This window comes from Hordeum vulgare, chromosome 7H (genome assembly GCF_904849725.1).
Source record: "Hordeum vulgare subsp. vulgare chromosome 7H, MorexV3_pseudomolecules_assembly, whole genome shotgun sequence".
Taxonomy (NCBI): Eukaryota; Viridiplantae; Streptophyta; class Magnoliopsida; order Poales; family Poaceae; genus Hordeum; species Hordeum vulgare.
Genome location: NC_058524.1, coordinates 53,643,400 through 53,656,636, shown reverse-complemented (window position 1 = coordinate 53,656,636; position 13,237 = coordinate 53,643,400). Strand labels below are relative to the sequence as shown.

General features: G+C 45.4%; 1 pseudogene across 1 annotated transcript; it reads right to left on the bottom strand.

Moving 5' to 3' along the window:
- Positions 1-267: 267 nt before the first annotated feature.
- LOC123410493 lies at positions 268-3,603 on the bottom strand (annotated as a pseudogene). Its single transcript, XR_006613046.1, has 4 exons — positions 3,277-3,603; positions 2,938-3,197; positions 2,519-2,842; positions 268-622 (listed from the first exon to the last, which is right to left on the bottom strand). The product of XR_006613046.1 is annotated as a protein SRG1-like (transcript).
- Positions 3,604-13,237: the final 9,634 nt, after the last annotated feature.

The window sequence follows — 13,237 nt, the reverse complement described above, 5'->3', positions numbered from 1 at the left end:
CATTTTACTCCCCCCCCCCCCAAGTGATGTCAAACTATAATGTGTTACATCTGCCTATAAAACTAATTAACTTCGTGAAAATCATCCGTAGATGAAGCATTGATGTCCTTCGTACTTGCACAAATCTCCAAGATTAGATCGGATGGTTGTTAGCGTTGATTTTACCAAAAGTGGTATTTTTAGGCTCCTAAGAAATAGCAAATCTGCTAAAAAAAACATTCACGATTGTGCACAGAGATCATACCCAAAGTTCAAAACGACATGTGATGCTGAACAAAGGGAGTACTTAATATAGTTAGCATGCAACAATACATGGAGATAAATTGTCCCTAGAACGGTTACACGTTTTGCATTACCAGCATGATACTACACTTATTTATATCTTCACTGTGTCAATAACCATCGTCCCTTGAGACAGATGTTCATAGAGTCCAGCAATGTAGTCCTTGACCTTGACCTTTCTGTACAGCGCCGGTCTCTGCTTCTCATCAACCAGCTGAGTCGCTGGCTCAATTTCTCTCTCGGGGTCAACCGAGTAGAATAGAGCCAACGATAGCCTTTCTTTCTCAGCATTTGTCACAACTCTATGCACGGGGCTTTTGAAGATCCCATTGCTCATTATCTGTTACAACTTTTTATGATTAGGCCAATAGTTTGTGGAACTTTTGAAAGAATATATAGCATAAACACATCAGATTTACTTGTGATGAATATTTTCACCCCTGATCACCTTCCTAACTGATCCACCCATGGCGGAGGTAGACCCATAATCATTTTGAAATATAATGTACATATAACTGTGACTACTGACTGGTATAACTCAAATGTGGGAAGAAAAATAGAATCCAAATGGCGTCTTTTCTTACCATTGTTACCATTAACACGTGTGAAAATTGTAAAACCATGAACTTTTGCATACTTCCATTAACAAAGATGATATAAGCACAAGAAAATTATAATCCTACATGTAGCAATCATTGTATATTTTTTTTATGAATTAGAAACATTGTTGAGAAATTTTCAAATAGCATGCCAAGCTAAAGCAAATATATTTTTTTATATAAGAAATATCATATATTTTTCAAGAAACCCAACAATTGGCATGTATACAAAGTAAATTTAGAGATTAAATAATTAGGAGCCAACTAGTATAACGGCCCTGTTTGGAATCACAATAGATTATGATAATCTGGATTATGAAGATAGATTATATAATCTGGTTTTTATAAAAATAATCTAAGTGGGCATGTTTGGAGGCCAGATTATATAAACTGTAATTCAGGTTTTACATTGCATAATGACCTGTCTGTCCTCTGATTTTTTTAAAGAGGAGGGTGGCGGTGGCAGAAATGTAATTATCTTTAACATTACAAGGGTAATGGGTCATTAGCAATCCACAATCTAATTTTAGCTGGGTAGAGTAGATTGTGAGTTTTTAATAATCTGTTCTTCTAATTTTAATAATCTACGTCGTAATATGTCATGTTTGAAGATAGAATAGATTATAAAAACTAGATTATATAATCTAAGTGGTTTCAAACAGGGCCTAAAAACCGAGTAAGTATATGTGTGATTAACGGAGGCATGCCATTTTTCTACAACTTTTATAATGATATAGATACAAAATATAAATAATTAGTGAGAATATATGAAATAAAATCCATGCTAAAATTGATGATGGTAAGATGACCCAAGTTTCTGCATAAAGTCATGATCTGGGCCGAAAAGTACAAATGGAGCCCGGGCACGAGGGTGGACTTGAAAAAACATATTTCCACATGAAATTTTAAAAAAAAAAATTATACATACGAAATACATATACAACTAGTCGAGGAAACAATTCATAACAATATACTTTCATATGTGGCGCATACGTAAAAAACAAAAACACAAATGAAAATGGGCCCTTTTTAGTTGTTCCTGGGCTAGAATTTTGTTATTTTTGTGCATCTTGCAAAAAATATTTTTTTAACGAAATTTTACTACAAATATGTATAAGTTTTCACATATTTATTTTTGGTTTCTTTGAAACATAGAAATATCATTTTTTGAATTTTTTGAAATAAAGTCCTCCAATGCCGTCCAGCAAAACTTCGCACTCTGATCTGGGCACGCTATATCTTCATTGTGTCAAATAAATATGGAAAATTCATTGTGGAACCATTTCATGAATAATCTAATGTTACATTTTCATCTAAAATCCTAAATAATTTTTTAACCAAAGGCCAAAGATAAAATGTTTTTCTTTTTGAGGAAGCGAGATAAAATGTTTCTTCAAACGGTTAAACACAGTGCATATTAGTTTTGTGTTAAGTCAAGTTCAATAAACGTTGACAGAACTTATAGAAAACATCTACGATTTCAAAATCAATACCATCTAGGATTCATAATAAGATATACTCCGAGTATATGTTTGCATATTGTAAATGATTATGTTTACACTTTGTATATTTCGGAACTGGAACAGAGACATTAGCGGTTCGATTGGCATACTGCGAGTGGAGGTGACAGTGTTTACCTCAGTTTGATCTCCTATATTAACCAGCAGGGTGCGAGGAACAATGGGTACATCGAACCATACACCATCTCTCAAAATCTGCAGCCCACCAACGGTGTCATCGACCATGAGCACGGTAAGAACGCTCCCATCGGAGTGGGGCTTGAGGCCGAACACGAGCTCCGGCCTTGGGCACTCCGGGTAGTAGCTGAATCTAGCGTAAGTATCAGCCTTCTCCCCTGGTCCATTATATAGTCGTCGTCGAGCCCCAGCAGCCTCGCCATTGCCCGGACCAGTCCGTCCTTCACCACCCTGCATTTCGTGGTGAACTCGTGCAAAAGATTCCTGATAAAAGTAAATAAAATTTGAGAATCTTGACAGTCGCTTTTGTTATTGCGAGAGAGGACGGTCGCATCCATCCTTGTGTGATCACTGATCACCTGAAGGTTTGGGGATGCTCTGGCCAGAGGGCTAGGTTGCGCTCGTCTTCGGGCTCCACCTTGAGGTAGAGGCGGTCGGACCAGTCGAGGATCTGCTCCGCCGAGCTCACCCGGTCGGTCCCGTACCCTTCGACCTGGAACCGCTCGCCGCCGATGAGGTTGGTGTATCTCTGCTTCTCTTCCGGTGGCTGCCGGAAGAACTCCCTCGACGCAACATTCATGCCGTCCATCACCGAGGTGTCTACGCCGTGGTTAGTCACCTGCAGACAGGCACGACACGTTACGCTCAACACAAGCTTGACCGATTTCGCTCAGCGATGAGATTAGATGGTTAATTACCAGGAAGAGGCCCCACGACTCTAGAGCCAGCCGGAGCTTCGCCGCCTCGTCGTCAGCTGCGGCGTCGCCGTCCTGCTTGAAAAGGCGGCCGATGTCGATGACAGGGACCGGCGCCGCGGCGGGCTGCTGGTCGTTTTCGTGGTGTCCGCGCGCGACGTACCGGGCCGGCACGTCGGGCGTGCCGAGGGCGCCGGCGAGCTCCTGCACCGTCGGCGTCGGTCTCCCTACCCCCGTGCTTTCCATAGTTGCGCTTGCACGACGTTCCGTGCTTGGTTCTCTCTTTGATCTTTCAGTGGCGTTCGTTTCGTTCGACGTAACGACAATACTCCGGCTGGCTTCGACGATCGGCCGCGGGTGCTGCAATCATATACGGTGGTCGCATGCACACGTCGTCGACGATAAGGTGCCATCGATGAGAGGAGCCGGCTAAGGGACAAAGGTTGCAGCTCCTGACCCGATCTGTTCTGATCGGATAAGCGACAGTTAAGCTGTTCGGCGCAGCGCGTCTGAAGCTAGTGGCTGGCGTCACAAAATATCCTCCCATGGCGGTTCTCATTTTACAGAGCAGGTGCTTCATACGTAGCGTCATACATGTCGTGCTATCTGTAACGTCGAACTAGAAATGCAAATGCATCTCAATGAAGACGGCTGGCCCAAACGTCCACAAAGGTATACTAATGATCTATTTTTTTCGTTTTTTGCGCGGTATTGGTAATGAAATTATTGGGATGAAAATCATGTCATCTTTATCAGCGGAAACGTCGACTCAGCGCCCTCGGGAGCGGCTCGGGTCGGCCTGCTCTGGGTCGGCCAGATCTGGCCGCCTGGCGGGCTGCGGGTGGCACCGGGGCTCCCGTCGTTGCTCCAGTGCTGGTACGCCAGGCTGCGGTGGACTCGCCCTCCTTTTCCCGGGACAGAGGCGCGAAGAGGTGAATGCACAGACATCACGGCTGTTTGTGCTGTGGTGTCTTCGTGACGGCGCTGCATCCCCTGGCCGTGAGGGTGTGGATGCAGGCTCGGGTCTCCCTTCACCAGTTCTTTTTTTTTTTTTTTTTTTTTTTTTTTTTTTGCGAAAGAAGGGTTGTGGTGGTATCGTCGTTTTCTCATGACACATGCTATGGGATGTTTTATCAAATGTGGTTAGAGCAGTAAGAACGTCGGCGGGCTCCGAAAACGGAATTAGGGACAAGCGATACGAGGCACATGATGTACCTAGGTTCAGGTCCCTTCATGAAAGGTAACACCATCCCATCCATGCCAAGAAGCAGCGTGTGGGTTCCGCCTCGGACGATGATGCACTGCATAGATACCTTGTGGATGATATCATAGATACAACCAACGGTTTCCCACCTACCCCAGCTCCCTCCCCCTCCCGCGTCGCCTCGCGTGCGACTCGAAGGGCGCTTGCGCCGCCACCTCCAGCCCCCCTTCTCCAGCTCCTCCTTCCTAGTCGCCGCCACAGGGTGTGGCTGGGCAAAGCCTGGTCGGCGTCGACGGTGACGGGGCTCTCTCGGCTCCCCACGCGGTGGCCCCGACGCGGGACGAGGCGACCACTTCGGGACGCTGCCCTGACGCTGGGCGCGGCGGCTCTCCGGCGCGGTCTCGTCGACGGCAGGGCCTGCCCGTGTGCCGAGCGGCGGGCTGGTGGCGGAGCAAGCCAGCGGGGTGGCTTCCTCTCCGTTCTGGATCGAATCTGGCTGGCTCCGTCAGATCTGGGCTGGCTGGATCCCGTGGGACGGGCTAGCTCCGTCGAGGTTTGTCGTGGCTCCTACGTGGTCACGGCGTGATGGCTTGGTGGGAGGCGTGCGTGCTAGCGGAGGTGTTGTGTGTGGGGTTGTGGTGTTGGGAGGTGCTCCGGGCGAAAACTTGTCGGGCAAGAGCTTGTCGGCCGATGGTGTCGGCGTGTGTGGATGTCGTCTCACCTCCTTGGAGGCACCGCTGAGGAGTTCTCTCCCTACACACCCTCGGATCCAGTTCTTCAGGTGAAAACCTTAGGCCCGGTTGGGTCGGACGACGGTGTCGGCATCGTCGCTTCCTCCTTGGGGGCGTCGTCTTGAAGAGCTTTAGATCTCATTTCCACTCTCCTGGGGCTAGACACTCGCGACATTGTGGTCGGCTGGGGCTCGTCCGACAATGTGGTTGATCTGCGCGGCTTCTTGTGTGGCAACGATGGCCCCTTCAAGCGGAGTAGGATTTGCTGTTGGGTTCTGGTAGTCGGTCTCATCCGATGTGTTTGAGGGGTCGCCGTGCCTCTCTTGTCTTGTGAAGTCGGAGTTGTTTGAGGAGGAACCTTGCGGCGACGATGACGTGAAGACGGGTGGTCGGTTCTGGCGCTGGCTCGGCGCAGGTCCAGTACTTTTTATCCTACAATGCTCGTCGGCTAAGTGGAAGCTGCCTAGTCGCCGGCGCGTGTGGTGGACTGTTTGGTGTTGTCCGATGCAGGCCTCTACGCTCGTGTGCGGTGGAGGCTACATCGATGGTCGTCCATGGTGAAGTCGGGGTCACCCTCGCGGAGGCGTGATGACGATGAAGCCGGATTACAACCTCGACGGAGCTCTCCCCCTTGGCGTCTTGTGTGCGTTCTTGTGTAGGTTGCCAGGTCGCCCTGTGTGCCTTGTTGTGCGTGCATTATGACGGTTTTAGCGCGGTTTTCTGATTATTAACCGAGCAACTCTCTTCGACCTTTTTTAATGAGATTGGTACCTAAGGTACCGTGTTTTAAAAAGATATCATAGATACGACAACTTGTGAGCTACACATAAAAGTGAAGAACATATTGTTGGGGAACGTCGCATGGGAAACAAAAATTTTCCTACGCGCACGAAGACCTATCATGGTGATGTCCATCTACGAGAGGGGATTTCCGATCTACGTACCCTTGTAGATCGCACAGCAGAAGCGTTAAGAAACGCGGTTGATGTAGTCGAACGTCCTCACGTCCCTCGATCCTCCCCGCGAACCGTCCCACGAACCGTCCCGTGATCCGTCCCACGATCCGCTCCGATCTAGTGCCGAACGGACGGCACCTCCGCGTTCAGCACATGTACAGCTCGACGATGATCTCGGCCTTCTTGATCCAGCAAGAGAGACGGATAGGTAGATGAGTTCTCCGGCAGCGTGACGGCGCTCCGGAGGTTGGTGGTGATCTAATCTCAGCAGGGCTCTGCCCGAGATCCGCAGAAACGCGATCAAGAGGTAAAACCGTGGAGGTATGTGGTCGGGCTGCCGTGGCAAAAGCTGTCTCAAATCAGCCCTAAAACCCCACTATATATAGGAGGGAGAGGGGGGCCTCGCCTTGAGGATCAAGGAGCCCCAAGGGGGTCGGCCGAGCCAAGGGGGAGAGTCCTCCCCTTCCAAACCGAATCCAACTAGGTTTGGAAGGTGGAGTCCTTCTCTCCTTTCCCACCTCCCCTTTTTTTTTCTTTTCTCTTTGATTTTCTTCCTATGGCGCATAGGGCCTTCTTGGGCTGTCCCACCAGCCCACCAAGGGCGGGTGCGTCACCCCAAGGCCTATGGGCTTCCCCGGGATGGGTTGCCCCCCCCCCCCCCCCCGGTGAACACCCGGAACCCATTCGTCATTCCTGGTACATTCCCGGTAACTCCAAAACATTCCGGTAATCAAATGAGGTCATCCTATATATCAATCTTCGTTTCCGGAGCATTCCGGAAACCCTCGTGATGTCTGTGATCTCATCCGGGACTCCGAACAACATTCCGTAACCAACCATATAACTCAAATACGCATAAAACAACGTCGAACCTTAAGTGTGCAGACCCTGCGGGTTCGAGAACTATGCAGACATGACCCGAGTGACTCCTCGGTCAATATCCAATAGCGGGACCTGGATGCCCATATTGGATCCCACATATTCTACGAAGATCTTATCGTTTGAACTTCAGTGCCAAGGATTCATATAATCCCGTATATCATTCCCTTTGTCCTTCGGTATGTTACTTGCCTGAGATTCGATCGTCAGTATCCGCATACCTATTTCAATCTCGTTTACCGGCAAGTCTCTTTACTCGTTCCGTAATACAAGATCCCGCAACTTACACTAAGTCACATTGCTTGTAAGGCTTGTGTGTGATGTTGTATTACCGAGTGGGCCCCGAGATACCTCTCCGTCACACGGAGTGACAAATCCCAGTCTCGATCCATACTAACTCAACGAACACCTTCGGAGATACCTGTAGAGCATCTTTATAGTCTCCCAGTTACGTTGCGACGTTTGATACACACAAAGCATTCCTTCGGTGTCAGTGAGTTATATGATCTCATGGTCATAGGAACAAATACTTGACACGCAGACAACAGTGGAAACAAATTGACACGATCAACATGCTACGTCTATTAGTTTGGGTCTAGTCCATCACATGATTCTCATAATGATATGATCCCGTTATCAAGTGACCACACTTGCCTATGGTCAGGAAACCTTGACCATCTTTGATCAACGAGCTAGTCAACTAGAGGCTTACTAGGGACAGTGTTTTGTCTATGTATCCACACATGCACTGTGTTTCCAATCAATACAATTATTGCATGGATAATAAACGATTATCATGAACAAAGAAATATAATAATAACTAATTTTTTATTGCCTCTAGGGCATATTTCCAACAATCTCCCACTTGCACTAGAGTCAATAATCTAGTTCACATCACCATGTGATTCCAACGAATCCAACACCCATATAGTTATGGGGTCTGATCACATCTTGCTCGTGAGAGAGGTTTTAGTCAACGGTACAGAAACTTTCAGATCCGTGTGTTCTTTACAAACCTTTATGTCATCTTATAGATGCTGCTACTATGTGCTATTCGGAAATACTCCAAATATCTACTCTACTATACGAATCCGTTTCACTACTCATAGTTATTCGGATTAGTGTCAAAGCTTGCATCAACGTAACCCTTTACGACGAACTCTTTAACCACCTCCATAATTGAGAAAATTCCTTAGTCTATTTAGTTACTAAGGATAACTTTGACCGCTGATCAGTGATTCAATCCTGGATCACTCTGTGTACCTCTTAACAGACTTGCTGCAAGGCACACATCAGGTGCGGTACTCAGCATGGCATACTTTAGAGTCTATGGCTAAGGCATAGAAGACGACCTTCGTCTATTCTCTTTATTCTCCCGTGGTCGGGTCTTGAGTCTTACTCAAATTCACACCTTACAACACAGTCAAGAACTCCTTCTTTGCTGATCTATTTCGAATTCCTTCAAAAACTTTTCAAGGCATGCATCTTGTTGAAACTTCTATTCAGCATTTTGATCTATCTCCATAGATCTTGATGCTCAACATTCAAGTAGCTCAATCCAGGTATTCCTTCGAAAAACACCTTTCAAACAACCTTGTATGCTTTACAGAAATTCTACATTACTTCTGATCCACAATATGTCAACCACATATACTTATTAGAAATTCTATAGTACTCCCACTCACTTCTTTGGAAATACAAGTTTCTCATAAACCTTGTACAAACCCAAAATCTTTGATCATCTCATCAAAGTGTATATTCCAACTCCGAGATGCTTGCACCAGTCCATCGAAGGATCGCTGGAGCTTGCATACTTGCTAGTATCTTTAGGATCGACAAAACCTTCTGGTTGTATCACATACAATGTTTGCTCAAGGAAACCGTCGAGGAAACAATGTTTTGACATCCTATGTGCAATATTTCAAAAATAATGCAACAACTACTAACATAATTCTAACAGACTTTTAGCATCGCTACGAGTGAGAAAGTCTCATCATAGTCAACTGTTTGATCTTGTCAGAAACATCTTTGCGACAAGTCGAGCTTTTCTTAATAGTGACTTATCACCATCATCGTCGTCTGTCTTCCTTTTAAAGATCCATCTTTACTCAATAGTCCTGTGACCATCAAGTAGTTCTTCCAAAGTCTACACTTTGTTTTCACACATGGATCCTGTCTCGAATTTCATGGCCTCCAGCCATTTGTCGGAATCCGGGCCCACCATTGCCTTCTTCATACCTCGTAGGTTAACTGTTGCTCAACAACATGACCTCCAAGACAGGGTTACCGTACCACTCTACAGTAGTACGCGACCTTGTCAACCTACGAGGTTTGTAGTAACTTGATCCGATGCTCGATGATCACCATCATCAGCTTTCGCTTCAATTGGTGTAGGCGCCACAGGAACAACTTCCTGCGCCCTGCTACACACTGGTTGAAGTGATGGTTCAATAACCTCATCAAGTTCTACCACCCTCCAACTCAATTCTTTCGAGAGAAATCTTTCCTCGAGAAAGGATCCGTTTCTAGAAACAAACACTTTGCTTTCGGATCTGAGATAGGAGATGTACCCAACTGTTTTGGATATCCTATGAAGATGCATTTATCCGCTTTGGGTTCGAGCTTATCAGACTGAAACTTTTTCACATAAGTGTCGAAGCCCCAAACTTTCAAGAAACGACAGTTTAGATTTCTCTAAACCTTAGTCTATACTGTGTCATCTCAACGGAAATACGCGGTGCCCTATTTAAAGTGAATGCAGTTGTCTCTAATGCATAATCCATAAACAATAGTGCTAATTCGATAAGAGACATCATAGCATGCACCATTCCAAATAGTGCGTGGCTATGACGTTCACACACATCATCACACTATGATGTTCCAGGTGGCATGAACTGCGAAACAATTTCCACATTGTCTTAACTGCGTACAAAAACTCGTAACTCACATATTCATTTCTATGATCATATCGTAGACATTTTATCCTCTTGTTACGACGAACTTCACCTGAAACAGAATTGAACTTTTCAGTATTTCAGACTTGTGATTCATTAAGTAAACACTCTTGCATCTACTTAAATCGTCATTGAAGTAAGAACATAATGATATCCACTACGTGCCTCAGCATTCATTGGACTGCATACATCAAAATGTATCACTTCCAACAAATTACTATCTTGTTTCATCTCAATGAAAACAAGGCCTTGCTCATGTGGTATGATTAGCATGTCACCAGTGATTCAAAATCAAGTGAATATAAAGATCCATCAGCATGGAGCCTCTTCATGCAATTTATACTAACATGACTGAAGCGGCAGTGCCACAAGTAAGTGGTACTAACATCATTACCTCGTATATTTTGGCACCAATATTATGAACATGTGCAACACTACGATCGAGATTCAATAAAACATTGAAGTTGATTATTCAAGCAAATAGAGTAACCATTATTCTCTTTAAATGAATAATCGTATTGCAATAAACACGATCCAATCATGTTCATGCTTAACGCAAGCACCAAATAACAATTAGTTCGGTTTAACACCAATCCCGATGGTAGAGGGAGCGTGCGACGTTTTGATCACATCAATCTTGGAAACACTTCCAACACGTATCGTCACCTCGCCTTTAGCTAGTCTCCGTTTACGCTGTAGCTATCATTTCGTGTTACTAATCACTTAGCAACCGAACCGGTATCCAATACCCTCATGCTACTAGGAGTACTAGTAAAATACACATCAACGTCATGTATATCAAATATACTTCTTTCGACTTTTGCCAGCCTTCTTATCTACCAAGTATCTAGAGTTGCTCCGTCTCAGTGACTGTTCCCCTCATTACAGAAGCACTTAGTCTCGGGTTTGGGTTTAATCTTGGGTCTCTTCATTAGTGCAGCAACTGTTTTTCTGTTTCACGAAGTATCCCTTCTAGCCCTTGCCTTTCTTGAAACTTAGTGGTTTTACTAACCATCAACTATTGATGCTCCTTCTTGATTTCTACTTTCGCATTGTCAAACATCGCGAATCGCTCAAGGATCATTGTATCGATCCTTGATATGTTATAGTTCATCACGAAGCTCTCACAGTTTGGTGGCAGTGACTTTGGAGAACCATCACTATCTCATCTGGAAGATTAACTCCCACTTGATTCAATCGACTGTCGTACTCAGACAATCTGAGCACACGCTCAACGATTGAGCTTTTCTCCTTTACTTTGTGGACAAAGAATCTTGTTGGAGGTCCCGTACCTCTTAACAAGGGCATAAGCATGAAATCACAATTTCATCTCTTTAGAACATCACTTATGTTCCGTGACGTTTCAAAACGTTTTCGGCGCCTTGCTTCTAAGCCCTTAAGTATTTTGCACTGAACTATCATGTAGTCATTAGAAACGTGCATGTCGGATGTTCACAGCAGCCACAGACGACGCTCGAGGTGCAGCACACCGAGTGGTGCATTAAGGACATAAGCCTTCTGCGCAGCAACGAGGACAATCCTCGGTTTTATAGACTTAGTCTGCAAAGTTTGCTACTATCAACTTTCAATTAAATTTTCTCTAGGAACATATAAAAATAGTAGAGCTATAGGGCAAGCTACATCGTAATTTGCAAAGATCATTAGACTATGTTCATGACGATTAGTTCAATTAATCATATTACTTAAGAACTCCCACTCAAAAAGTACATCTCTCTAGTCATTTGAGTGGTACATGATCCAAATCCACTATGTCAAGTCCGATCATCACGTGAGTCGAGAATAGTTTCAGTGCTAAGCATCTCTATGCTAATCATATCAACTATACGATTCATGCTCGACCTTTTGGTCTCATGTGTTCCGAGGCCATGTCTGCACATGCTAGGCTCGTCAAGCTTAACCCGAGTGTTCCACGTGTGCAACTGTTTTGCACCCGTTGTATGTGAACGTTGAGTCTATCACACCCGATCATCACGTGGTGTCTCGAAACGAAGAACTATCGCAACGGTGCACAGTCGGGGAGAACACAATTTCGTCTTGAAATTTTAGTGAGAGATCACCTCATAATGCTACCGTCGTTCTAAGCAAGATAAGGTGCATAAAGGATTAACATCACATGCAATTCATAAGTGACATGATATGGCCATCATCACGTGCTTCTTGATCTCCATCATCAAAGCACCGGCACGATCTTCTTGTCACCGGCGTCACACCATGATCTCCATCAACGTGTCGCCATCGGGGTTGTCGCGCTACTCATGCTATTACTACTAAAGCTACGTCCTAGCAATATAGTAAACGCATCTGCAAGCACAAACGTTAGTTTAAAGACAACCCTATGGCTCCTGCCGGTTGCCGTACCATCGACGTGCAAGTCGATATTATCTATTACAACATGATCATCTCATACATCCAATATATCACATCACATCGTTGGCCATATCACATCACAAGCATACCCTGCAAAAACAAGTTAGACGTCCTCTAATTTTGTTGTTGCATGTTTTACGTGGTGACCATGGGTATCTAGTAGGATCGCATCTTACTTACACAAACACCACAACGGAGATATATGAATTGCTATTTAACCTTATACAAGGACCTCCTCGGTCAAATCTAATTTAACTAAAGTTGGAGAAACCGACACTTGCCAGTCATCTTTGAGCAACGGGGTTACTCGTAGCGATGAAACCAGTCTCTCGTAAGCGTACGAGTAATGTCGGTCCAAGCCGCTTCAATCCAACAATACCGCGGAATCAAGAAAAGACTAAGGAAGGCAGCAAAACGCACATCACCGCCCACAAAAACTTTTGTGTTCTACTCGAGAAGACATCTACGCATGAACCTAACTCATGATGCCACTGTTGGGGAACGTCGCATGGGAAACAAAAATTTTCCTACGCACACGAAGACCTATCATGGTGATGTCCATCTACGAGAGGGGATTTCCGATCTACGTACCCTTGTAGATCGCACAACAGAAGCGTTAAGAAACGCGGTTGATGTAGTGGAACATCTTCACGTCCCTCGATCCGCCCCGTGAACCGTCCCACGAACCGTCCCGCGATCCATCCCACGATCCGCTCCGATCTAGTGCCGAACGGACGGCACCTCCGCGTTCAGCACACGTACAGATCGAAGATGATCTCGGCCTTCTTGATCCAGCAAGAGAGACGAAGAGATAGATGAGTTCTCCGGCAGCGTGACGACGCTCCGGAGGTT